Here is a 23,910-nt window from a genome sequence, read left to right on the forward strand (position 1 = left end):
TCTTCCTCCCGGTCCTGCTTGGCTCTGCCTGGTGCTCTTTTATGCCGTGTGCTTCCTCACCTTTACTGTTCTAGTTAAGCTATCGCAATCTCATTATGTAAATCAATAAATTTTGACTACTTCCTATGGGTCTGGCATTATTCCAAGTGCTTTAAGCACCGTTCCAATTTACAGTGTGTCAACCATGACAGATATATAATACATTTATGATGAGATGTGTCCAATACCACTGTGAGGGATATTTCTGTCCATTCCTTGATCTTCCTGGGAGGGGGGTAGAAAGTCCCAGGATGCTTCCTAGAAAGTAATGTTTGAGACCTAACAGGCCAGGGTTGGAAACTGAAAGTCATAGGGAGTGAGAAGAGAGTCAGCAGGTAGTTTTGAACACCATTTGGTTATGGTTAGAGATGGCTGGTGGTTTGAATAAGAATGGTCCTCCATAGGCTCAAATATTTGAATTCTTGGTCATTAGGGAGTGGTACTACTTGACAAGAATTAGGAGGTGTGGCCTTGTTGGAGGAAGTGTATCATTAGGGGCCGGCTTTAGGGCTTCAAATGGTCAAGCCAGGCCCAGTGTCCCTCTCTTTAACCACTGCCTACCAATCTGCATGTAGAACTCTCAAGCTTCTTCTCTAGCACCATGTCTGCCTGCATGCCACCATGCTGCCCACCATGATGATAACAGACTAAACCTCTGAACTGTAAGTAAGCCATAGTTAAATATCTTCCCTTATAAGAGTTGCCATGGTCATGGTGTCTCTTCACAGAGATAGGGTAATGACTAATACAGCTGGTGTTAAGATTCGCATCTGGAATATCCCATGGGCTCCTTACTTGTCCTATGCTGTCCAGATAATGGTGCTATCCTGAGAAGCTGTTAACTACATGGACGTGAGGAGGGCTCATCATTGTAAGGCATCATCCTCTCAGCTGGAGGAACACCATAGTCATGAAGCCAGCTGTGGCATCACAGTCAAGCCCATGGACTGTTGAAATTCCTGCTTATAAAAAAATGGAGAGGGCCATTGGGACCCTCACCCAAGTAGCCAGCCACTGCTCCCAGTCATTTGTATGCATTCTGCTTTGATTGCACGTGACCTTGTACTCACAAAGAGGCACTAGAATATATAGACTGTTGAAGACTAGAGAGGGGGCTCCATTTCTATCAGTTCTGGGGAAGCCGTCATCCATGCTGAGTGACAACTTCACAGTGTGGCTCCTTTGGGTGACCTATGCTCCTATTGGTCACCCCTCAGGGATGCTCAGTGAACCCATGGGTTCTCCAGGGTGGACTGTGGTGGGCTGAACTTTGGTTTGCGGTTAGGGCCTTAGGAGGCAGGGCAGATGTTGGTTACCCCTCCTCACCAGGGACAGAACTTGAACAACTCTGGAGAAAGTGAACCACCAGGGATGGGGCGTTGAGGGTTCTTGCCTGAATCTCAGAGTGAGGCTTGTTATCTGTTTCGTAGTCCTCTGTGATATGAATGTTCTGTTCCATGTTCTCATAGCTATGGTCTGATCTGAGTTGTTCCACCATGCCTTCTTCACCATGATGACCTGAGTCTTTCCTCCTAAGATTGTTAGTAATAACTGTCACCTTGATACCGCCTGAATCATCTGAGAGGTGGTCTTAATGGTAAGACTGTCTAGAACATATCGAACTGTGGAGGATTGTCTTGTTTATGTTAGTTGAGGCAGAAAGACCTACCTCTGCTCCCATGTGTGCGCAATACCGTTCCACAGGACTGGACTCTGGACTGCCTGGAAAAGAGAGAAGGGGCTAAGCAGTAATCATGCACGCACAGCCATTTTCTTCTCTTAACCATGTGATGGACAGACTGGCTGCTTCAAGTCCCCACTGCCTTGCCTTCCCCATAGTGAGATGTTAACTAGGAACTGTGAAGTAAAATAAAGCCTTTCTCCCTAAGCTGCTTTCTCGAGATGAGATACTTCATCAGAGCAACAGTAAACAAAGCCAAGACACCCCCTTCAACTTGTGTCTGCCAGCTATTTTGATCCCAACAGCATAGAATTAACCAATATAGTTGGTTCTGCAATATCTGAGGTCAGGAAGCAAATTGCAAACCGACATTGTCTGGATGTATCCTTAGCACAGTGGGGGATACTGATGCCAATGTGCAGGGCAGAACCTAACCGTGGCTGGAAGGGGCATATCTGTCCTGTCTTCTTCCTTGGCTGCTTGAGAATGGCTGCCACCGTGAATGACATAGTAGCAATGTAGACAAGAAGGTCAGAGTTGTTCAAGTTCTGTCCCTGGTGATGAGAGGTAACCAACATCTGCCCTGCCTCCTAAGGCCCTAACCGCAAACCAAAGTTCAACCCACCACAGTCCACCCTGGAGAACCCATGGGTTCACTGAGCTCACCCACAGAGCATCCATGAGGGGTGACCAATAGGAGCATAGGTCACCCAAAGGAGCCACACTGTGAAGTTGTCACTCAGCATGGATGACGGCTTCCCCAGAACTGATAGAAATGGAGCCCCCTCTCTAGTCTTCAACAGTCTATATATTCTAGTGCCTCTTTGTGAGTACAAAGTCACGTGCAATCAAAGCAGAATGCATACAAATGACTGGGAGCAGTGGCTGGCTACTTGGGTGAGGGTCCCAATGGCCCTCTCCATTCTTTTTTATAAGCGGGAGTTTCAACAGTCCATGGGCTTGACTGTGATTTCACAGGTGATTTCAGGACTATGGTGTCCTTGCAGCTGAAAGGATGGTGTTTTGCAATGACCAGCCATCCTCACGTCCATGTAGTTAACAGCTTCTCAGGATAGGACCATCATTTGGACAGCATAGGATCAAGTCAGGAGCCTATGGGTTATTTCAGATGCAGAACTTAGGACCAGTTGTCTTGGACAGTACCCTATTGCTAGGAAGAGACTCCATGTGCCAAACAAACGGTCACTGGTGTCTTAACCCTGGGAAGACAACAGCAGCAAAAAAGAAATGGGAGAAAAGCTAGCCAAAGGTACACAAGCATAGGAGATGCTAACTGTACTTGGGTTCAGAACCGATCTTGCTTGTAACAAGAGTAAACACAAAATTGAGAGACATGGCCTTTGTGAGAAGAAAAAAGCCTCCAGAGGAGAGGGAAAGGACCACAATCACTGACTAAGGTTGGGGACTGCAAAGGACGGTGTTGGTGCTGGCAGGAAACAGAAGGAGGAGAGAGTCCTCGGTGATTTTATCTACTACAATGGCACACATCTCTAAGGTGAGGGTGAATGAACTATAAAGACTTAAAAAAAATAGAACTTTCTGAGCACATGAAGACTTGATGGAACTGAATGATGGATATGAATTTCATTTAATATTGAGTTACTCGAAAGACTTGCGTCTGACTATATTTCCATAGAGTTTGCTCTTCTTTATGAATTCCATTTGGCCTTATGTTCCAATATTGGCAGTGAGAACGAATAACTGAAGAGTTGGTGCTGAAGGAACTGATGGTGGGAGGCAGGAGAGGGGCTTAATGGGAAACAGCATCCCTATTGTGTGGGAGGAGGTCGCGGTAGAAATGGGGTGTAGTTTATAGCTTTCTACTGGCAGCAGGACTGACTGAGGAAGGGAGGACCACTTAGTGCCCCGTCTCCACTCACCACCCCAAGGGTTTGAATTTAACTACAACCATTGTCGTTTTAAATGAAATTATAGACAAGGTCACCTGAGTTTCTGTTAAGACAGCTCTTTGTATTTAACTGTTCCACAAATACGTGATGGCTCTCTGCACAGTAAACACTATCCAGCCAAAAGTTATGGATTTTTGCAGAGGAATATAGCCCCAAACCTGCCCTTTTCCCCCAAAAGAGTAAATGTTATAGAACATTTTTTCCAGGGACTTATAAATACTAGCAGAAGTCTTAGCTCTGAGCCGGATCTCTACTCCTCACATTTTGAGATAAGGTCTTGCTAGGTTGCCCAGGCTAGCCTCATTTCACTGTACAACTCAGGTTCACTTTGAACTTGCAATGTGTGTGTGTGCATGTGTTTGTGTGTGTGTGTGTGTGTTCGTGCATGTGTTTGTGTGTTTGCACATGTATGCATAAACGTGTGTTTGCACATGTGTGCATATGTATGTATAAGTATGTGTTTTGTGTGTGTGTATGTGTTCTGTGTGTGTGTGTGTGTGTGTGTGTGTGTGTGTGTGTGTGTGTATTAGGAATCTTCTTAAGTAGTAAGCAGGTTTCCATATGACTTTTTCAAAGGTCCTTAGAGTTGTTTCCCCCAACTGTATTCCTTCCTCTGTCCTAACCCCCTAATCCTTTACCGTATTCTAACTCTTCCTGTTTCATCAATTCCCTTTTAGCTTTTATATCATGCTTTCTTTCTCCACTCCCTGGATTACCCATTTCCGAATTTCTTTGCCTCTGGACGCAGCACACGGTCCAGCTACACCACTCTCAGACACGTAACTGAAAGACCATGCTCCACGTTAGAGATACCTGCTGATCTATGTTCACTGCTACTCTCTGTGCACAATAGCCAGAAAGCGGGAGTAGCCTGGGTGTCCATCAACTGAGGAACGGATGACAAAAATGTGGCGTGTCCAGCTCATAAGAGAACTGAAGTAGAAGGTGCAGGTAAATGGCTGGAACTGGGCAAGGTTTGAGCCAACTCATAAAGATGAAGGTGCCATGTTTTTGCTTTTGTTTTCTCTTTTGTGCTTGTTATCTCTGAATCTTCAGAGACACGCGTTTCGTTTGGAATACTCACAGAGGTCAGTCTATGGCGACTGTTTTCTAATGGCTTGTAGATCTGGCACAGTTCACATCTTTGTTGCTGACATCTGGGCTGATAGGAAGAGTTTGTAAAGAAGGGATGGGTTGCAAATTCTCCTTGTACTTCCTCTGGGGTTGCCCTGCTGTGACTCTCACTAGAAAATCTATTGTGTGCAGTGCCTAATCTGTTTAATATAGTGCGAGCTTGCCTGACTCTGGCCTGGATCCTTTTGTTATACCCATCACAATTTGGGTAGTGGGACTTCTGTTACACTTTGTCAAATCTCGAAGCTCCTTCTGTGTGTGGAAGGCTGTGTGGTTGAGAGTCGAATGGCTGACATTATTTGTATGGAAGCAGTGATGGGGAAGACCTCAACCCCGTTGGAGCATGTCCATGCTGCTTCAGGGAGGGCTCTTTCTTTGCGCATGTGAGACAAGCTGTACAGTTCCCGGCGTGGATAGGATTGCTAGATAAAGATGTACAAACTGGATATCTTCCCAGCATCTGCAGTCACATGTCTGTGGCGTACCCCCATTACTTTCCTCAGAGGTTTCCCCACCTCAGAGTAGTGTGAGGACGGAGGGAACAGTGCTTGGATGCAGACATGATGATGAAAGATGCCGGTGCTATTCTCAACATTCTCCATTCTGAACGACGCTGTGCTGAAAGGAAAAATAATGCGTGCTTAAGTGTGCTTTGCAACAATAAAGAAACTTAATGGCTATTGTGTGTCATCCTCCTTGGAGAGGTTACTGGATTTAAAGCTTTCTTCCCATTAGTTGCAGAATACAATTATCACAGGTTGCATAACCCTTAGTGGGGAAATAGGTTTTAAGTGAAAATATTGAAGCCAGGTGGTGCTTTCTCTTTTCCTTTATTTTTAAGAAGCAAACAAACAAAAATAATTTCAGACTAAACATTGAAACAGTTTGAGTATTTTTCAGAAATCATGTATCTGTCCACTGGCTACTAATTAGAATGATTATAATTTAATGTATATGACAATATACTTTGATACTGGTATGGAAGAGTAAGCTAGAAGGTGTAAAATGTTCTGTCTTGTACAAATCACCAATAGTATAAAAAACAAAACAAAACAAAGCAAAAAACCCTAACTTGTTGACGTTGTAGAGAAAGAGTAAATAACTGCAGAGTTTATTTAAAATTGAAGTGAATTGTGCCTGTCTATAAAATATATTTTTGTACTACTAACAAATTAATGTATTAGGTGGTTAATGTTTCAGGGATGCTGGCAGAAAACATGGTGCCCAGGAGAGGCAGAACTCATTGCAAATCAGACATGAGAGCATCGTGTGACTTTCTTCTGTCACACAAGCACCCACACGTGTACAGGGCAGACCTGAGCTGTGTCTGTGTGATTTTTGCCTCATACTTGAATGAGGGGTTTCTATCACCATCCCAGCATGCAACGGGGACTTATGATTGTCACGGTTTGCCCTGGTTGATATTTATCGACAACTTGACACAACTTAGAGTCACTTGAGAAGAAAGAGTCTCGATTGAGGTTTTTTTTTTTTTCCAGATCAGATTTATCCGTGGTTGTGTCTGTGGGAAATTGTCTTGCTTGTTGATGGATGTGGGAGGGTTCAGCCCACTGTGGGAAATGCCACTCCTTGGCAGGCTGACCGAGACTGTATCAGAGAACTGGATGAGCACGAGCCAGAGGGAGAAAACCAGTAAGCATATTCTCCCATGCCTCTGCTTTCCTCGTCCTGCTGTGGCTCCTCCCACTGACGGACTGCAGCATCTAAGCCACATCTCCAAAGTTGTTCTTGACTGGAGTGTTTTATCCTATTGCTTTCGCTCCTGTGTTTAGCATAGTAACAGAAAACAAATTAGGACCCGGTTCCAGAAAAAACAAACTAATAGAACACACATAGCCCAGCCCCCATGCATGCACACACATGAACATGCATACACACACACACACAGAGACACATATATACATATATATATATACACATACACTATATGTATATATATACACATACATTATATATATATATATATATATATATATATATATATATATGGAGGAATTTGCTAGATTTACTCATAGATTAATGGCTAAATTTCCTACGTTAGCTGTGTGTAGCCCTTATAATGTGAGAAAGGGAATATCTTCTCTGTCAAAGACACCTTACAACAAAAAGAAGCAAATGATGCACTCTCAGTTCCAGAGCATCGTCCATGGATAGCTACTTGTGTAAATTCACTAACCATGGATAATAGCAACCATAAAATGCACCATGCAGAAAGGCCCCAGCCTGGGCATGATCCTTTGTTCTTCCTTCTACTCCTGTATTCAAGGCAAGTCTTTGCCACTAAGTGTTTTGACCCACAGGGCAGTCTTCTCTGGAAATTGATATACTCAGGGACACATGTTGTTTCCTTTCTTGGTATTCCTCAATATAGCCACACCTGCAGCCAAAATGAACATGTATGTGAGGGCTAGGCTTTGCTGGGATTGTAGGTAGGAAAAGAAGGGAGGTGTATCAGTCAGGGTTCTCTAGGGTCACAGAATGTATGGAATGTCTCCATATTACTGGAATGACTTACAGTCTGGAGTCCAACCAACCCAGCCATGGGCAGCTGTGAATGGGAAGTCCAAGAACTTAGTTGCTCAGTCCTGCAAGGCTGGGTGTTTTACCTGGTCTTTTGTAGAAGCTGGAATCCTGAAGAAGTAGGTTCCAACAGATGTGCTAGGTGTAGGCAGGCAAAGAGGAGTGAGCTCCCAAGTCCCTTTCGTGGTCGTGGATGTCCAGTGTTAACACGCGCGTTCAATACACTATGTGTGTTTGGCTTGAGTGGCGATTCTTGAAGCCCAGCACTTCCTTTGTACTTGCTTTCACTTACATTTGCAGAACTCTGCTCAAGATGAGCTGGTGCACACTCGGATGGACTGTTTGTCAGCACATCAGTTAGGTAACAGTGGGCCAGGGCTGGCAAATTTCAGTCAAATGACCAACGTGGCATGACTCTTGTTTTTGTAAATACATATTCACCGGCACGCTGATACACAGCCACACATATTGGCTTGTCGGTCTCTACTCTTATCACTCTAGGGACAGAGCGAAGCAGCTATGCAGAAATCTACATGGCTTCGTAAGCCTAAAGACTACTGTCTCTCCTGGCACAATGATGTACACCTTTAATTTCAGCCTACGAGAGGCAGAGGCAACATTCTCTCTCATCTTTTAACACTTTGCCAACCCACTCATCTTCCTGAGAATTTTTATTAGTTCATTTTTCTTAAGATTTATTCTCAGCACTCAGGAGGCAGAGATAGGCAGATGTTTGGGATTTCAAGGCTAGCCTTGTCTACATAATGACCAGAAAAACCAAGGCTACATAGTGAGACTCGTGTCTCAAACAACAACAACAACAACAACAACAACAACAACAACAAAACAAACCCACAAACAAACAAGCAAAAATATCCCCCCAAACAAGCAAAAATAAAGTGTACACATGCAACATGTGTGCAGTGGTATAAGTGTGGGTTTTTAGATCTAGAAAAGAGACACAGAGAAGGTAGGGTTAGGTTATAAGGGAGGGTGAAGCTGGGCAGAAGGACACATGGGACATGGAAAGAGAACAGAATCAGGAGCTGGAAGAGTTTCTAAGAGCAAGAAGTGGAAGCCATGGGGTAGATAAGGGAAGGGTAGCCACAAAAAAATACTTTGTTTGAAAATATCATTATGGTATATTTGGCACATTATTTGTTGATTTAAAACATAAAAGTGCAATAGAAAAGAAATTGTTTGATGTGCATTTGATGACTGGGTGGTGAGCACCTCCGTGCCAGTGAGATGTTGATGAGAGAGCTCCTTTCCTCAGTCAGGTACACCTCAGTAGTATATCTTGCTCCCCTCTCCTGTCCTCCCCTTTCCTCTCCTCTCCCCCCCCTCTCAGCGTGTGTGTATGTGTGTGTGTGTGTGTGTGTAGAGGGAACACTCTCTCTATCCCTAAAGGACTCAACTCGGGTGTATCCACAGGTGGGGAAAGCTGAGATAGATCTTTATCTGAGTGGAGACATTACCTGTATTCCTCAGTCTCCTGCTCTTCCACAATTCAGATACTTGGCACCACATATAAGCTTCCATGACTCTATCCCTTTTGGCTACAATGAGGGCCACCAGTCTACCTTTACTGTGTGTCTGAGATGGGAGGAAACATCGTCTGCTCTTGCTTTTCACCTGTGCACAAACCACACAAAGCTGGATAGGAGGCTGTGTTTCCTACTGTTACCCAGACCAAGGTCAGATATTCCATTTGCTGTTGGGAGAATCATCAGCACTTCTCCACCCTTTTAGAGGCTGGCCATCATTTTCCAAGTTCTCACATTGTGTAAGCTCTTCTTTGTATGAGAGCCTCAGAATCCAGGCACCATGTGACATCAAATCCATTGTGTTGTACTTCCTATATTGTTCCTCTGTCAGCATGCCTTCCTTTAGCCATTGTCCTGACTGTCCTTGCCTGCATGCAGAACAGGACAGCACCTGTCCAGTGGCGGTCTGAAGGGGGGGCCTTTCCTTTTCAACTCCCTTTGTTTTCATTCTCTCTGGATGCAGCTCTCTGCTGTATATTCTATAGTCAAGTTCAGCTCGTCAAGTTCTGGGTTATCCCAGTTCCTTAAACATGGTGGCCAAAGTCTTTTATTTGTCGAGCTATTCCCCCTGATACTGCTTCAGGTTTCACAATGTTAAACCCTTTCAAAGACTCAGAAGCTGTTGACTGACAGTCATCACATGACAAGCAGCTGCTGTCTCCAAGACAGCAGTAAATTCAATGGATGACCGCATCCTTTGTACCCTGTTAAGGAAGTTACTGGGATGGGAGCATGTGTCTTGAGCAGTGGTGGCCTGGTATTTTCCCTCTGATAATTTTTGCTGTGGAAAGCAGTAGAAGTTAATACTAACCCATATCTCCTTTTCCCCCATTAATTAATTAATAATCAATTCACCGTACATCCTGATTGCTACCCCTCCTCCCAGTACCTCCCTCATAAAGTCCCTCCCTGTCCCAATACCCCATTTTCTTCTCCTCTGAGAGGGTGGAGGAGCCTCCTGGGTATTGCTTCATTCAGGTACTGCAGGGATAGGTGCATCCTTTCCCACAGAGGCCAGCAGGGCAGCCTAGTTAGGGGAATGGATTCCACAGCCAGGTTCTGGCTTTAGGGACAGCTCCGTGAAGAGGCCACCTCCTGAAACCAGGCAGAACGCCCCCAGGAGAGGAATAAGGACACCAACCCGCCCACAAAAGTTTCCACTCAAAATTCATCCTGTCTACAAGAAATGCAGGGAGAAAGATAGAGCAAAGGCTGAGGAAATGGCCAACCAATTTCCTCAGCCCAACTTGAGACCCATCTCAGTGGCAAGGACCAGTCCCAGACACAATTAATAATTACCTGTTCTGCTTAGAGGCAGGAGCCCAGCATAATTGTCCTCTGAAAAGCTCTGCCCAGCAGCTGACTGAAAGAGATGCGGAAACAATTAAATATTGGATGGAGCTCCCCACGTCTTGTGGGAGAGTTGGGGGAAGGGTTAAGAGCTCCAGAGGGAATGGGTACTCCACAGGACAACTGACAGCGTCAACTAACCTCTGAGTTAGAGCTCTCTGGGCTCCTCTCCTCTGGGCTATCAGAGACTGAACCACCAACCCAAGGCTAACTCTGAATCATAGAAGAATTGTAGAAAGCTGGTAATTAGTGGATATGGGTGATGGAGGAGAGGCCATCTCTTAAGCGTAGCATGTTAATGGTGTGATTCCCAGAGTGGCACTATTGTTGAGTCCATTAAAGAAATGACCTAAAAGGTCCCAGGTCATGGAGATGTGTTCTCAGAAGGGGTCATAAGATTTGCCAGTCTCCCCTGGTTTGAGATGTAATTTCTCCCATATACCTTCCGGCCATGTCTTCACTGGAGACCAAACCAGTCCATCTCCAATCCTGTACTTAGCTAAAGTCTTAGCTAAAAAAACCCTTTCTTTTTGTAAAGTTACCTGTCTCAGTTGTTCTGTCATAGAGCTGTGAGGATGAGGCAGAGTACTTTCTTCCCTTTGTATGATTTACTTTTGAAGTTTAGAGATACTATGGCGACCTGGTATTGAAAAATTAGACCCTTTCTTTCCATAAAATCTTTCTTCTATACAACTCCTCTCAACACTTGGTTTTGAATTCACGCCTTCCTGCTTTGTAGGTATGTGGCTATTCTATAAACTGCAGGTTTTTGGGTACTGTAAACAAAGGGGATAGGAGTGACAACTGTCCTGGAGTGCCGTGCTTGTAGCTTGTTGGCTGAAGTGGAAAACTAACTGTGAAAAAAAATTGAACATGAAAGCTGATTTGAATTTTTTTCTAGAGATGGTGAGGAATCTAGAATCTGACAGTGGCCTTGCCTCAAAGCGCTTTATCTGGGAACAGTCTGTCTTTCGACAAGTTGCTTCCAGAACACTCTGAGGAACTGGCACATGCTGTTGCTATCATGCAGAGGGTGAGATAAGAGCATGCTGGGAACTGTCTTGTATTCAGCCTTCAGGAAACTTTAGCAAGATTGTCTCATTTGGTAGAAGTCATGTGTACCAACTAGCAGTCTTCCCTGGGACCAGAGGAGAGAGCAGCCCTGAACAAAGCAGATTTCTCTGCTCTCACATACCCGGGTGCTGCGAACCTGGTCTCAGCTCCAGCTCACAGTTTCCAGAAAGAGCACACTGTCCAAGCAGGCAAGACTTTGGGAGAGAGTTTCCTCAGAGTCCAGTTAAGTTTGAGATGGTGGCTAGAGGCTTGTGAGCTTCCTCTTGGCCTCCACAGTGACTGCTTATAGGTAAGTGTTGGTGCCGGATCTCTATGTTTTGTTTACTAGAGGCTGAGGAATATTCGAACAATCATGAGGGAGTCAATGTTTTGGCCACCCAAGATGATGTAGTTTCTGGGGTAAGCACTGGGATCTTGGTCTTCTTCTGGTTTTTCCCTCTGGTGCCCATGGTGGGCACTAATGTCTTGGCAAACTCTGTTCAACTAGAAGAGGAGGCGGACAATGAGGAAGAGAAGGAAGAAGAGGAGGAATAGAAAGAGTGAGATGAGAAGAAAGAAGAGGAAGAAGAAGAGGAGAAGGAATAGGGAGAAAGGAGAGGAGGAGGAGAAAGAAGAGAAGGGGCGATGAGGACGAAGAAGAGGAAGAGGAGGAGGAAGAGAAGGTGTTTTCTGCCTCACTGGGGCTTGACGAGTGCTTTCTGACAGGTTCTGCTCTTTCTCCTTTTGCCATGAGAGATCCTTTGTTCAGAGCATGACTTCTGTGCCTAGCATAAAAGATCTGTGGATAAATGGAGACTCCCAGGTTCCTTTAGAGTGTCTGGCTTTTAAAACAAGGCAGATCCTCGAGTCATACGAGTGTCCTGGCAAACTGTTCAGCTAGACTCTTGCCAGGAATAGTCTTTGAGAGAATGCATGAAATGAAACAGTCATGTGAAGTTGTCATAGTTTCACTTTATGATGTTAACTAGGTGTATATGGTTTATGAGTATCAATTAGCATAACAAACATATCTACCTATATGTTTATATTTATAAAAATTTGCCTGGGTTCTGTTTTATGTGTTTCTTTTTATTATTGCTATTCTGAAGATAACATTTAAAAATGTTAACCTTTTTGTTTTCATTATTTAGTGACACACTGAACACTTTCAGATGTGGGACGATGACCTTCAAGTAGACATTTATGATACCATGGTCTTTATCTATTATGACATTTACTAGTATTCTTTATTAGGGAGTATAGTATTTAATGGCTGTTTAATAAAGACTGTGCCGACCTCATGTGGACAGGGATGCCCATTTATTATTATATTAGGAAATGAATGTTTTTAAGTCTGGACTGTCTCTGACGAGCTCTCCTGTTGAACATTTTGTTCCTGGTTAGTGGTTATTTTGGGATTTTCTGAAAACTGAGGATGTCGTCTAGTTGGAGGAAGTAAATCAGTGGAGATAAGCCTAGCCTATCCAATCTACCCATCTCTCTTTGTGCTCTCTGGTCTGCTGGAATAGAAATCGACCCTGTCACATGATTCTGAAGCCACATCTGAGCAGTTCCAACATGTCTTCCCCGGGACAGTCTGCACCCTCAGAGACTGTGACACCAGGTCAAGTGTCCTTCCATTAATTTATCGTGTGAAGGAATCCTGTTCATATGTAGATTTTAACTTACTGCAGAATTACAGGTTAGAGGTTGCGTTCTGTCAGCTAGCCCACATGGAGTTGGAGTTACCAAAGTAGGCAATGGTTACTCTTCCCATCTTTGACTAAAGAAAGGCAGCCTACTTGCTGTGACCTTGACCCAGGCTGTGTGGCCTTTTCCAAAGTTTGAATACACACACTTACCTCCTCTCGATTTAATTCAGGTGAGTAAACTTACTGGACTCAATTCAGCTTAGGGAATTTCAACTACATGGGGGCTAAAGGCAGAATCTGGTGGTTCTGGGAGAAGTGGTGATGATTTGAAGATTCTCTTTCTCAAAAAATAACAGCATTTCAAGTGCTTTTTAAAGAGATGACTTAATTTTTTTTTTCCTGAGGAGGAGAAAGGAGCAGATGAACCAATTTATGCTGGGAGAGGATAGGCTGGGTTTTATTATTTCTTTGACTTTATGTAGTGTTCTTGCTTTGTGGGTCTTTTTTTTCTTTCTTTCTTTATCTAGCATCAGACAATTCAAAGCACACTGTGGTCACTGCCTTATCATTGTAAGAGAAATCTGTGCAATTTAAAAAAAAATGATTAAAATGTTTAATTTCAAATGAAAAGTTGAGAATAGAAATCTCCTGCTCTTTCTCCTGAGAGAAGCAAGCAGGCAGAGTAATTTAAAGTCAGTGCAAATTAGTGTAAACGCTTATCTAGTACATTATGATTAATGTGTGTGATTTTTTTTCAGTATTTTTAAGTCATGAGGATGAAGGGAAACAGCAGCTCTTTAGACTCCTGATGGATACGCATTTCTTTGTCAGCTTTTCTCGCTTCTTTGCTTGTATAGAACAGAGTGTTTACATACCTGTGCTTATGTATTTTAAAACCTTAAGTGCTTTCTCTGTGGGAAGTAGCATTTGTTACATGTAACCTTACATTTGTTACATGTAACCTTACATCATCATGCGATCATCTGGGTTTCTAACAGATGCTTCTGATGATAGCAGTGAGTACATTGATCCTGGGTTCAAGTATTTATGCCTGTGTTGTAGAAGGTCAGAAACATGCATGGTAGAAGCCACAAGAATAAACATTTGGGAAACTATGTTATGTTTTCTTGCTATATTATATTTTTCAAAAGCTACTCTCATCGTAGTATCTTGTTATTTTTTAAATTCTGAGGATGTTCACTGTGTCTTCTGTGTCACCACATTTGGAATATATGTTATCAACCCCTGTTGTCTAGTTCTTAAAGACTTAGCTACTGATTTCTGAAGATTAGAGTTATGAAGCTACTGGGTATTAGAGACAAAAAATTATATGATTGGATACAACTTTGAAGTATCAGAATTAATCCTACTTGATTTAAAAAAGATGCTATACAAATACTGTATTTTATTTTGCTATAGTGTAAGTTTATGTTAAGCATAAGTTTAAAAGATAATCTAATTTTTGTCGGTTTAACTTCATGGGGAATGAGGTAAAAAGAAAATATGCCTAATCAATCCTGAACTTGTTACTTTTGAGTAATGGGCCCCTGTTCTTATAAAAATAAATCAGTAGCAGACATTCTGAAGGCTTTTGTCTGTGGACTCTCTTATGCCATTGAAAGTTGTTGAGGTCCTCAAAGGTATATTTAAGAAATGTGGTATCCATTTCCACAAGTGTATACTTCATTAATAGTTAAGATACAAATAACGATGTGTACTGTGTGATTTAAGATAGTAAGCTCAGTATTTTCTGAAATGAAATCATGTTTCAAATTCTTTGATGTCTGGCCTCATAGAAGAGGGTTGTTTGGGGGATCTGCTTCTGCATTCAGTAAGTAGTGTTTGGTGCTGGTTGCAAGGTAGTTTAAATTCAGACAAGCTTGGATGATGAAGGGCATTAGGGAGAGCCAGGAACCCCTTCAATGTACAGTTGTACAGGGACAGCATATGCCAGAGCACAAGTTATCGACAGTCTTTTGTAAGGTGTTGACATGAAGCCACAAAGGCATCCTCCCCCTCCCCCCACTTTCTTTCTTCAGACATTAGAAATGGATGACTATGGTGACAATGAGGGGCCATGTAAACTCCCTGGAGCAAGGTCTGCAAATCTCCAAGTCTGCGTGGCCTCATCCTAACAACTGTGAAAACTGCTCTGGGATCCACACTAGCATGTGTGTCGAGGGGTGCAGAAGTCACAGACTGCCTGGACCCCAAGCCCCATTGCTTAGGGATCCACTGGCCTAAAAGTTGTCACATTAGACTGCTTCATGGTCTTTCTCAGTTTCAGTTTATTCTTCCCCATATGCTAGCATAGTCCCTATTTTCTGGACTAGTGAGAAGGATGATTCATTTAAAATAATTCATATAAAGAGTTATAAAGCCGCTGTGTAGTAAGCATTTAGCAAGCTGGCCACTGTCCTCTTGTTATCTCTGGGTTTCTGAGGGCTGCTTTGCAGGCATGTCCTTGCTTCATCCCACGCTCTCAGTTTGCTGTGTGAAAGAGTCTTCAGCATCCTTCCCTTGATGGCCTACCTTCATATTAGAGCATCATGGCAGTGGTCTGAGACGACATGGGTTCTGGAAGCATACCTAGGCATCTGAGATCCCCAAGGGGTTGGGTAAGAGGAGGTGAGTGGACAGGGTCTCTGTGTAGATGTTTCAACTATGGATTTCTATTCACAAGTTTGTTGGAGGAAAAGGCTTCCAAGGTTAAACAGAGTGTGGAATCCACTTGCTGTTAACGGCCACAATTTACCAGCTGTGAAAATGGAGACTTGATCGGTTTTCGGTGATTTTTCTCTTACTTGTTTTTGCACTGAGGATAAAATGTCTGTGTCTAACATTTAACTTTGTCCCTGACATTTGTTCTAGGCCATTATCTCTGTAAGACTTCATCAAAAACAACTTCTTTATTTTCACAGAAATCACAGGAAAAGTGTTTTAGAGTAGGCTGTTCCCCCAGGGTTCATGGGCAGCAGAGTGATAACTTTCCTGGTTTTCCAGAAAAAAAAAAAAACACCTCCCCTCCCTTACCCCTCCCTCTTCTTCAGAGCCTGATATTGCTGAGGAATTGTGATTTAATAATTGGTAATGAAAATTGTGATGTTTTCCCCATATTTTCTACCATGCTTCTTTGCCACTGATTTCTAAGGGTATGTGTAGAAAATAGTAAAAAAAAAAAAATACTATTCAACCAGTTACTGTTAAGGATATGGCTAAGGAAGTCCAATGGTTATCTGCCTGCTCAGAACCCAGTAGCCGCTTAGTCCATGAGGCTCGAGGTCTGAGCAGTCTCTGGCTTTGAAGGTCTGGAACCTTGCTTGATCGCTGCTGGTCTTCTATCCATGTTGGAAGACTGAGGAAGCTGGGTTTGATGTTGGGGAAGGATGGGAGCCACAGAGTAGATGCCCCCACCATGAAGAATTGGAGATGGGAAGGCAATAGCAGAAGTGTGTTTCCCTCTGGTATCTGGGCTACACCAGGGCTGCTTCCCTCTTGGAGCCTCTGGGGGCGGGGGGCTCTTTCTTTACTTACTCCTTTTAGAAATTCTTCTGCAGACTCGACCAGAGGTGAGTTTTTGAGATTATTCCAAATCCCGTCAAATTGACAACTGAGATTAGCTCTCATAATCTCCTTTTCAATAACTGTTCCATGCCCCTGATTTCTGCTCCTCCTGACTCATCCCTGCTTTGGCACAGACACTTTTCTGTATGTGAAGATCTTCAGCATCAGTCATTTACTCAGAGCAGAGATCTAGCAGGGGTAGCCAAAGGTAAAAGGTAACACAAACCAGAACACTCCGAGGAAATCCTTGGTCAGTACTGAACCCACCCACTCTCAGGACTGAACCCAGGATTGCGCACAGCTGGGACTGTGCCTGCGAGTCTCTTTACAGTTGTCTGCCATTATGGTTCCTCATTGCATGGGGTTTGCTGCATTTCCACATGCTTACAATCCATGCTTCCCACGATGCCTAGCCCAAGCACTAAGAGGATTCCTCTGTGCTGCCATACTTCTGTACATAGGAATCTAATTTGGCCAGCTCGAGTCTAAAGCCTGTACTACCCCTTCGGTAGTGACAGCTCTTTGGTCATGTGCACACAGAGCAACTTCCTATGTGCACGAAGGACAGTGGCTGCCAGATTAGGAGACAGCAGGGAGAAGGAGCAATTCCCCATGGAGCAGGGTGTTGGAAGAGTCTGGTAGACGGCTCATGCTGAGTATGCTGGGGAGATGTTCTTCCTGTGAGAGAACCTGTTGAGTCTTAGCTCTGGTACTTCAGAGTGCAGTAGTCTGGGACATTGCTCTCAACAGCAGACTGACCTCAGTGTCCTGCTTGCTTTGTGGGTGGGTCATAGATAAAAGATCAACAAGTGTCGCTGCTGCTGCTGTTGTTCTGTAAGTATCCCTGTGAGCATCACCACCACCATCTGGCCTGTCCCCCTGTTCTTACGCAGCCCCACTCTCGAAATCGTGTCTATCTAATGTATAACCACAGCACAACGTATAAGCACATTAAACTGGCCGTGTATCTACTCAGGAACATGTCGTAGGGTATGACATCTTCACTGCCACCTGCTAGTCCAGCACCCTTCCCCTCACTTGCCTCACTCCTATCTCCCTTCACAGTTTGTTTATAAAGGCATTAACCTGAGAAAGCCTTTTTCTGAGCTAGTTAATTTTGTAAGGATTTTGGTTGTTTGCTGTGTAAGAGCCTCGGACAATGGAAGACTTAGAATGCAGAGCAACTGATGTGCTTGCCTGTTTGGACACTCTTGTCATTGTTCTTGCTCTCTATCAATAATGTTCATTACTAATATGCATTATAATATTGTATATAGTATTAACATACATTATATCAATGTATGCAATATTAACATATGTATATGAATACATATTAGTATAAATTATTAATATATGGCTATCAGTACATTGGTGCAGAGTAATGTACGTTATTAATATATCCATATGTCTCATACACATATATGACTGAATTACCTTCTACTTGTCAACTTGTTAATATTGTCACATGTTAATTATGAATAAACAACCCACTCTCAAGAGAGGGGAAAACAAAGAGCTTGAATTCCTCACTCACACATCCTTTATGCATCTTCTGTTAGCCGTGCATGGGGCAGACACAGAGATGGCTCTGTGTGACATAAATCCATGATGTACTGACATGGTCTTACTTATTTATTAGAGCTACCTCATCTGTCAGTGCTTCAGCCATGTTGGGCTCGTTCCCTCTAGATCTATAGCGTTTTTTTAAGGGTTAAAATTGATTCATCATAAGATTTCTGTTAAAAAATCCCCAGAACAAACTTGTTTAGACTGCTTAAGGAAAGTGAGAGAGAGAGAGAGAGAGAGAGAGAGAGAGAGTGTCTGTCTGTCTGTCTGTCTGTCTGTCTGTGTCTGTGGCTATCCTAAGACTTAGACTCAGAATTACAGACCTATTCTAATGTGTCTGAAATAATTCTTTTATTTTAAAATGACTCAAGTACATCGTCCCTGACTGGCTAAATCCTAGGATGTACAAGCTAACTGGCACAAAATGGAAATGTTACATTTTAATCAGTAAGTGTGGGAAGCCCAGACGCTGGTCTTTGCCAGACCTTCATGACTGGAAAGTTAGTATCAATTGGAGCACAGAAAAAGTTACAAACAAAAAGTTGGAATTCCTGGGGCCTGTTTCCCACCTTCTGCTTCTCATACTGCTGCCAGGGGAGTCCCTGGAGCTACAGTGTATCCTTCCCCACCTCCCTCTCCTCAGTGACAAGGGGCTGTCCTCTGTGACCAAGAAGAGCAGCTGATGCACTTGAAGAGTCAGGTGTGCTGCATGAGGACGTGATAAACACCCAGGTCGTGAGCTTTCCGAGGCTAGACGGGGTCAGATCCTGGAAGGTCATGGATTTAGTCTGAAGAGCAGTGGAAGCAGAGGCTGGAGAGCTGGTGAAACGATATCAACTGGACCCACAAAAGCATGAGAATTTCTCTTTTTTCTTGGTGTCTGTCTCTTCCATTTGATTCTGTTCTAAAACTGTGTACGATTGTGAGGAATCTGATTCGAAGGTGGTAACATCATTTTGAACCCTGCCGAGGGAGACGTTTTACAAGGTTTGTGGTGAGAAGGAGGAGTCACTGCCCAGCTCGCTGCTGCAAGGTCTTGGCTCAGCTCCTGGAGCTTCGGTTTTCTTTTGCTACAAACGAAGGAGGTCAGAAAGAGTCCAATCCCTGTTTTAAGAACAATGTTTCCACCCAACACAAGTTTACTTAGGAGACACCTAGACATGTATGTTAGTGTAGGTTTAGAACAGATAAAGAAGACATGGCAAAGGCCTTACAAGTGTCTCTAAGGAAGTGCAGCCCATTGATGTTACAAATCCAGTGAGATTCTGGCAGAGCATTTAGCCCTTGCTGAAAGCTGCATATTTGACAGGGAGGTTGTTTTCTTAAGAGGGACGGCAAATGAGACCTGAAGGGAGCATACACCAGTGGGAGGCAGGTGAGCTCTGGAGGGGGCACACACCTACACGCACACGCTTGTGCGCGCGCGCGCGCACACACACACACACACACACACACACACACACCCTTCATGAAGTCTCTCACGAAGACTATCTTCATCTAACCTTGGCTTGGTTGAGGAAACTTTTTAGTGGCTCTAGTTTGTGTCTTCCCACGGGAAGGTAAGCCAACACTGTGATAACGAGATTGTGTTCTGAACTTTGAGGCCTAAATGGAGTCAGCTTGAAGATGCTTTTAATGGATGGATGCTTGCATAATTCCGCTTTGATGACTGCATTACGATTCGTACATTTTGCATAACCTACTGCTGTGTTTAGGCACTGATTTATCTGTAAAATGACCAGAAAACACTCCCCTCCTCTGTCCTTCATGCCCGTGTCTCGACTCTTCCTCTGAAGATTCTTTTTTCCTGCCAAAGTCCTGATTGTTTGTAATTGGGACCCAGAAGTCTAAAGAAATCTTCACGATTGCGTATGTGTATGTGGCGTTTTGATAGGGCAATTTGAAATCAGGCAATCAGCATGTGGAGAACTCCTGTATTCCCATTAAGTGCGACATCAGTTTGTCTTCCTCTCACATCCCTGGTACCCGGAATGAGAGCATTGGTCGGAGGTTGTGGAGGAAGCTGGTTTCACAAAGGGTGCTCAAATGAAATGAACAGCCGAGGGGAAGAAGATTCTATTTATCCCACTGATTAGAAATTTATATTTCACATATTTCTCAGTGTTCTCTCTTGACGTTCCCTCCCAGAAAGGTTTAGGGATTTCAGCACTGTCCCCAGGTTTGGTGAGAAAAAGCAACAAAGAAAGCATGCACTAAGAAAACACACGCTAGTGGGAGACTTCAGTCAGCCCTTGCAGTTTCTCTTAGAGGCAGGCACTACTTCCTAATTGCATGGTTTTATTTTTTATCTTATTTATTTATTGTAAATTTCAACAGGTCAGTAGAAGGTTTGACATGGGAGCAAAGCTGATCCCAGAGCCTTGGATCATTAGAGCAAAATCCCACATGTGCCCAGGAATGTGAGAAGTCAGGGAAAAACATGTCCGTATTTAAGGAGAATACAGCAAAGCCAAGCTCTGGTCCTGAAGCAAGTCTTACTGCTTCTCAGGCACCTGCCAGGTGCCATTTCTTCTCTGAGGTCTGGGCGTGGTTTCCTGTAAGCAGGAACAGTTTTCTCTGCTTGCTCCCTGCACTACAATTGTTGGCCTGCAACAGGCTGGCTTACTGGCTATGTGTCGCCACAGGAAACATTACAGAACTCTCTGGGATTTAAGAGTATATGGGCACAGGAACTCTGGCTTACTCATAGAGCTTTTACTTGAAGGGACAAAGAGAGTGGTGTGAACAGCATGGTGGGGAGGTAAAATAAGAGGATGTTTATGAGTTATTTTATGACTGGAGCCCTGGAAGTCTCAAACCTGGTTGTCTCTTTTTTAAATGGGTGTGAGCATGTGTGTGTGTGTGTGTGTGTGTGTGTGAAAGAGAGAGAGAGAGCATGTGTGTGTGTATGTGTGTGTGTGTGAGAGCATGTGTGTGTATGTGTGTGTGTGAGTGTGCGTGTGTGTGTGCATGTGTGTGTGTCTGTGTGTGTTGGTGCAGACATGCAGCAGTGCATGTGTACAGAGGTCCGAGGGTAGCCTTGAGGGTCTGTCTTCACTGGTATACACTATCACCTCTCACCTCATTAGGGTCAGACTATCTTGCTCACTGCTGTGACGTCTAGGCAAGTTGGCCCAGGGACTTCTGGGGGATTCTCCTCCATTTCCCATCTTGCTTTCAGAGTCCAAGGATTACCCATTCGATACTGATCTTGGCATTTATGTGGGTCTTAGGACTGACACCTAGGTGCTTACACTCTACCCACAGATGTATTTTTACACAGTCATAAATCTGGTCAGCTCATGTATTTTTTTAATATTTCAGATAATTGACATATAAACTTGATAAAATTTAGGATGAACATGTTGAATGAAAGCACATGATACCTTTTGAGGGTAACTCTCTTTCTTGCCTTTTATTTGTGGGTAGTTGCTTTTGGTTTGTAGGCTGTTTTTATTGATAATAACTGTTACGAGTCACCTTGTGTTTGTGTTCTAAATTGTTTGATAGACAAACTGGGAGGTTATTGTTTCCCAGGGTTTTGGGTTTCATTTTTCTTTTCTTTTCTTTTTAAAAAGAGACAAATGAAGCAAAACAGTTCACAACCCACAAATATTCTTGCCTTACCCTATGGTTATCACATTGTAAATAGTTAAGTTATTAAAAGTCTCTCAAGAACCGTGTCTTTGCTGCATTCTTGACAGACTTTACTTTGGAGACATCACTGAGGTCTTCACGTCTTTTATCTCATCACGTCTGCCTGTCTAAGTGGTCTGTAGCACCCTTGCCTCCTCACACATATGAAAAATCGGTAGTCAGAATGCTCCCTGAAGGTGTGGAGGAGAGGGCGTACGTGATCAGTAGTGAATGCAAGTGCACTCTTTACCTTTAACCACAGTCTTTCCTTCCAGAGCTGTCGCTGGCACCCACCACACACTGTGGTTTGGGTTGATAATGCAGAGTGAGGTGGGGGAGCATAGGCCAGCATATTTGTCTTCAGATTGTTCAAGTGTGTGTTTGAAAGACACACAGTGTGTGCAAAGCTTGTGAGACAGAATGTGTCCTTCGAAGGCTTCAGTCCTGTACTGACTTGTGGTGAGTTATAATTTACAAGTGTTTGGTTCAATTTACTGAACGCTGAGTTTGTTCATTTATCTTACTTTACAAGGCCACAGGAGATGTTTGGAGTTTGAAACGTGAATTTGTATTAATTCTGTGTGATAGCTAACTGTAGATATATAGGAATATATGCAAAATGTGAATTTGTATTAATTCTGTGTGATAGCTAACTGTAGATATATAGGAATATATACATTAAGATTTAAGGGAAATTGGAGCTGGGAAAAATATTTCTGAGACTTTAAAGTTCTCCCAGAAATATCAGTTTTAATTTTTCTCCAGCTTGGAGATGACGGATCATTTTCTTCTTCTTCTTCTTCTTCTTCTTCTTCTTCTTCTTCTTCTTCTTCTTCTTCTTCTTCTTCTTCTTCTTCTTCTTCTTCTTCTTCTTCTTCTTCTTCTTCTTCTTCTTCTTCTGTATTCTCAGCATATGGAAAAGACAGTGAAGAAAATCACAGTAGCTAAGCTGAGGTCCCTCCCTTTCGCTGGGACATGTTGCTTATGTTCAATTTTCAGGGGAGTCTGGTACGGTGTTTCCTTGCTTCTGCCTAGGGAAAGCAGACAGAAACCACAGCATGGGAATTAGCCAGAGGCTTAGAGCTAGGTGCAACAAACGGTCTTTATAGAACACTTGAGATGCCATTGATTGAGATACCAAGTATGAGAAAAGGTGGAGAAAGGCTGGAGAGATGTTCAGTGATTAAGAGTATTTACTGATCTTGGGAGCGACTTGGGTTTGCTTCCCAGCACCCACATGGCAGCTCACAAAGGCTGGCTTGCACTTCTGGTTCCAGGGACTTGATGCCCTCTTCTGGCCTCCTTGGGCATCTGCATTCACGTGGGTAACTCATCACGTGGGTATCATCAGTGCATTTGCAGACCCTGTTGGAAGACAGTTCAAGGTTGCATCCCTGGCATCCCTGGCATCCCTGCTCCTGGAGAACAGCCAAGAAGCAGCGTGAAACACAAGCCTGCAGCAACTTATAGCTATGAGTATGACTTTGCTTTACACACAAGAGCATGCTGCTTCCTCTGGGTTGAGTATTCAGAGTTGGAGGGTGTAAGCCAGCTTGTTCTTAGGGTGTTCTTGATGCTGTGGGAACTCAGAAGGGACAGGCTGTATTCTAGGAGCATGGTCTTGTTAAGTGTATGAGTTTTTTAAGTCTGGGTACTTGTCCGAGAGAGAAACTTCACCTGTCTGGTAAGTAGAGCCACCTGGGAAACCAGACCCAGATGAAAACACCCAGCACTTCCCCAACCCACAAGCCCTCTTTTTGTTCCCATGCCGACTTGTCTGAGCTCTCCTTCCACTACAAGTTTTCTGTGTGGACTTCCCTAAATTTGCTCATTGGTTGTGAAAGTGTTTTGGTGGCATCTTGAGGGGTTTCTATACATACAGTCACACCACGTGCGTGCAATGGGAGAGAATTTCACTCCCCTCCCCCAATACAGATAGCATTTCTTTCTCTATCTTGATGGATTACTCTGGTTGGGACTTCCAGTGACACAGGGAGTGAAAGTAGCTGTTTGGTAGAGTGAGATCTTTGTCTAATTCCAAAAAGACCTCAGCTGTTCAGCACTGAGGTGATGTTTGTGTGCTCTTCTGTTGAACTCTATCCCTTCTGTATATAATTTGTTAACAATTTTATTCTTACAATGGAAGTGTACCAATTATTGAAATTAGATTTCTATATTTATTAAACACTTCTCATGGTTTTGTTCTAATCCCGGGG

The 23,910-nt window shown here is 43.5% G+C and overlaps 1 protein-coding gene across 3 annotated transcripts in view; it reads left to right on the forward strand.

The window, feature by feature from the left end:
• L3mbtl4 (L3MBTL histone methyl-lysine binding protein 4) overlaps positions 1-23,910 on the forward strand; it is a 533,749-nt gene that overhangs the window by 104,352 nt on the left and 405,487 nt on the right. Inside the window, 1 exon segment of one of the 3 annotated variants that reach the window (NM_001433416.1) lies at positions 11,135-11,586. The exons of the other annotated variants lie outside the window; for them this stretch is intronic. The gene's annotated coding sequence lies outside the window, so the exon portion shown is untranslated. 3 annotated transcript variants of the gene reach the window in all.

The sequence above is a fragment of the Rattus norvegicus genome, chromosome 9, assembly GCF_021556685.1.
Source record: "Rattus norvegicus strain SHRSP/BbbUtx chromosome 9, alternate assembly SHRSP_T2T, whole genome shotgun sequence".
NCBI classification, from domain to species: Eukaryota; Metazoa; Chordata; class Mammalia; order Rodentia; family Muridae; genus Rattus; species Rattus norvegicus.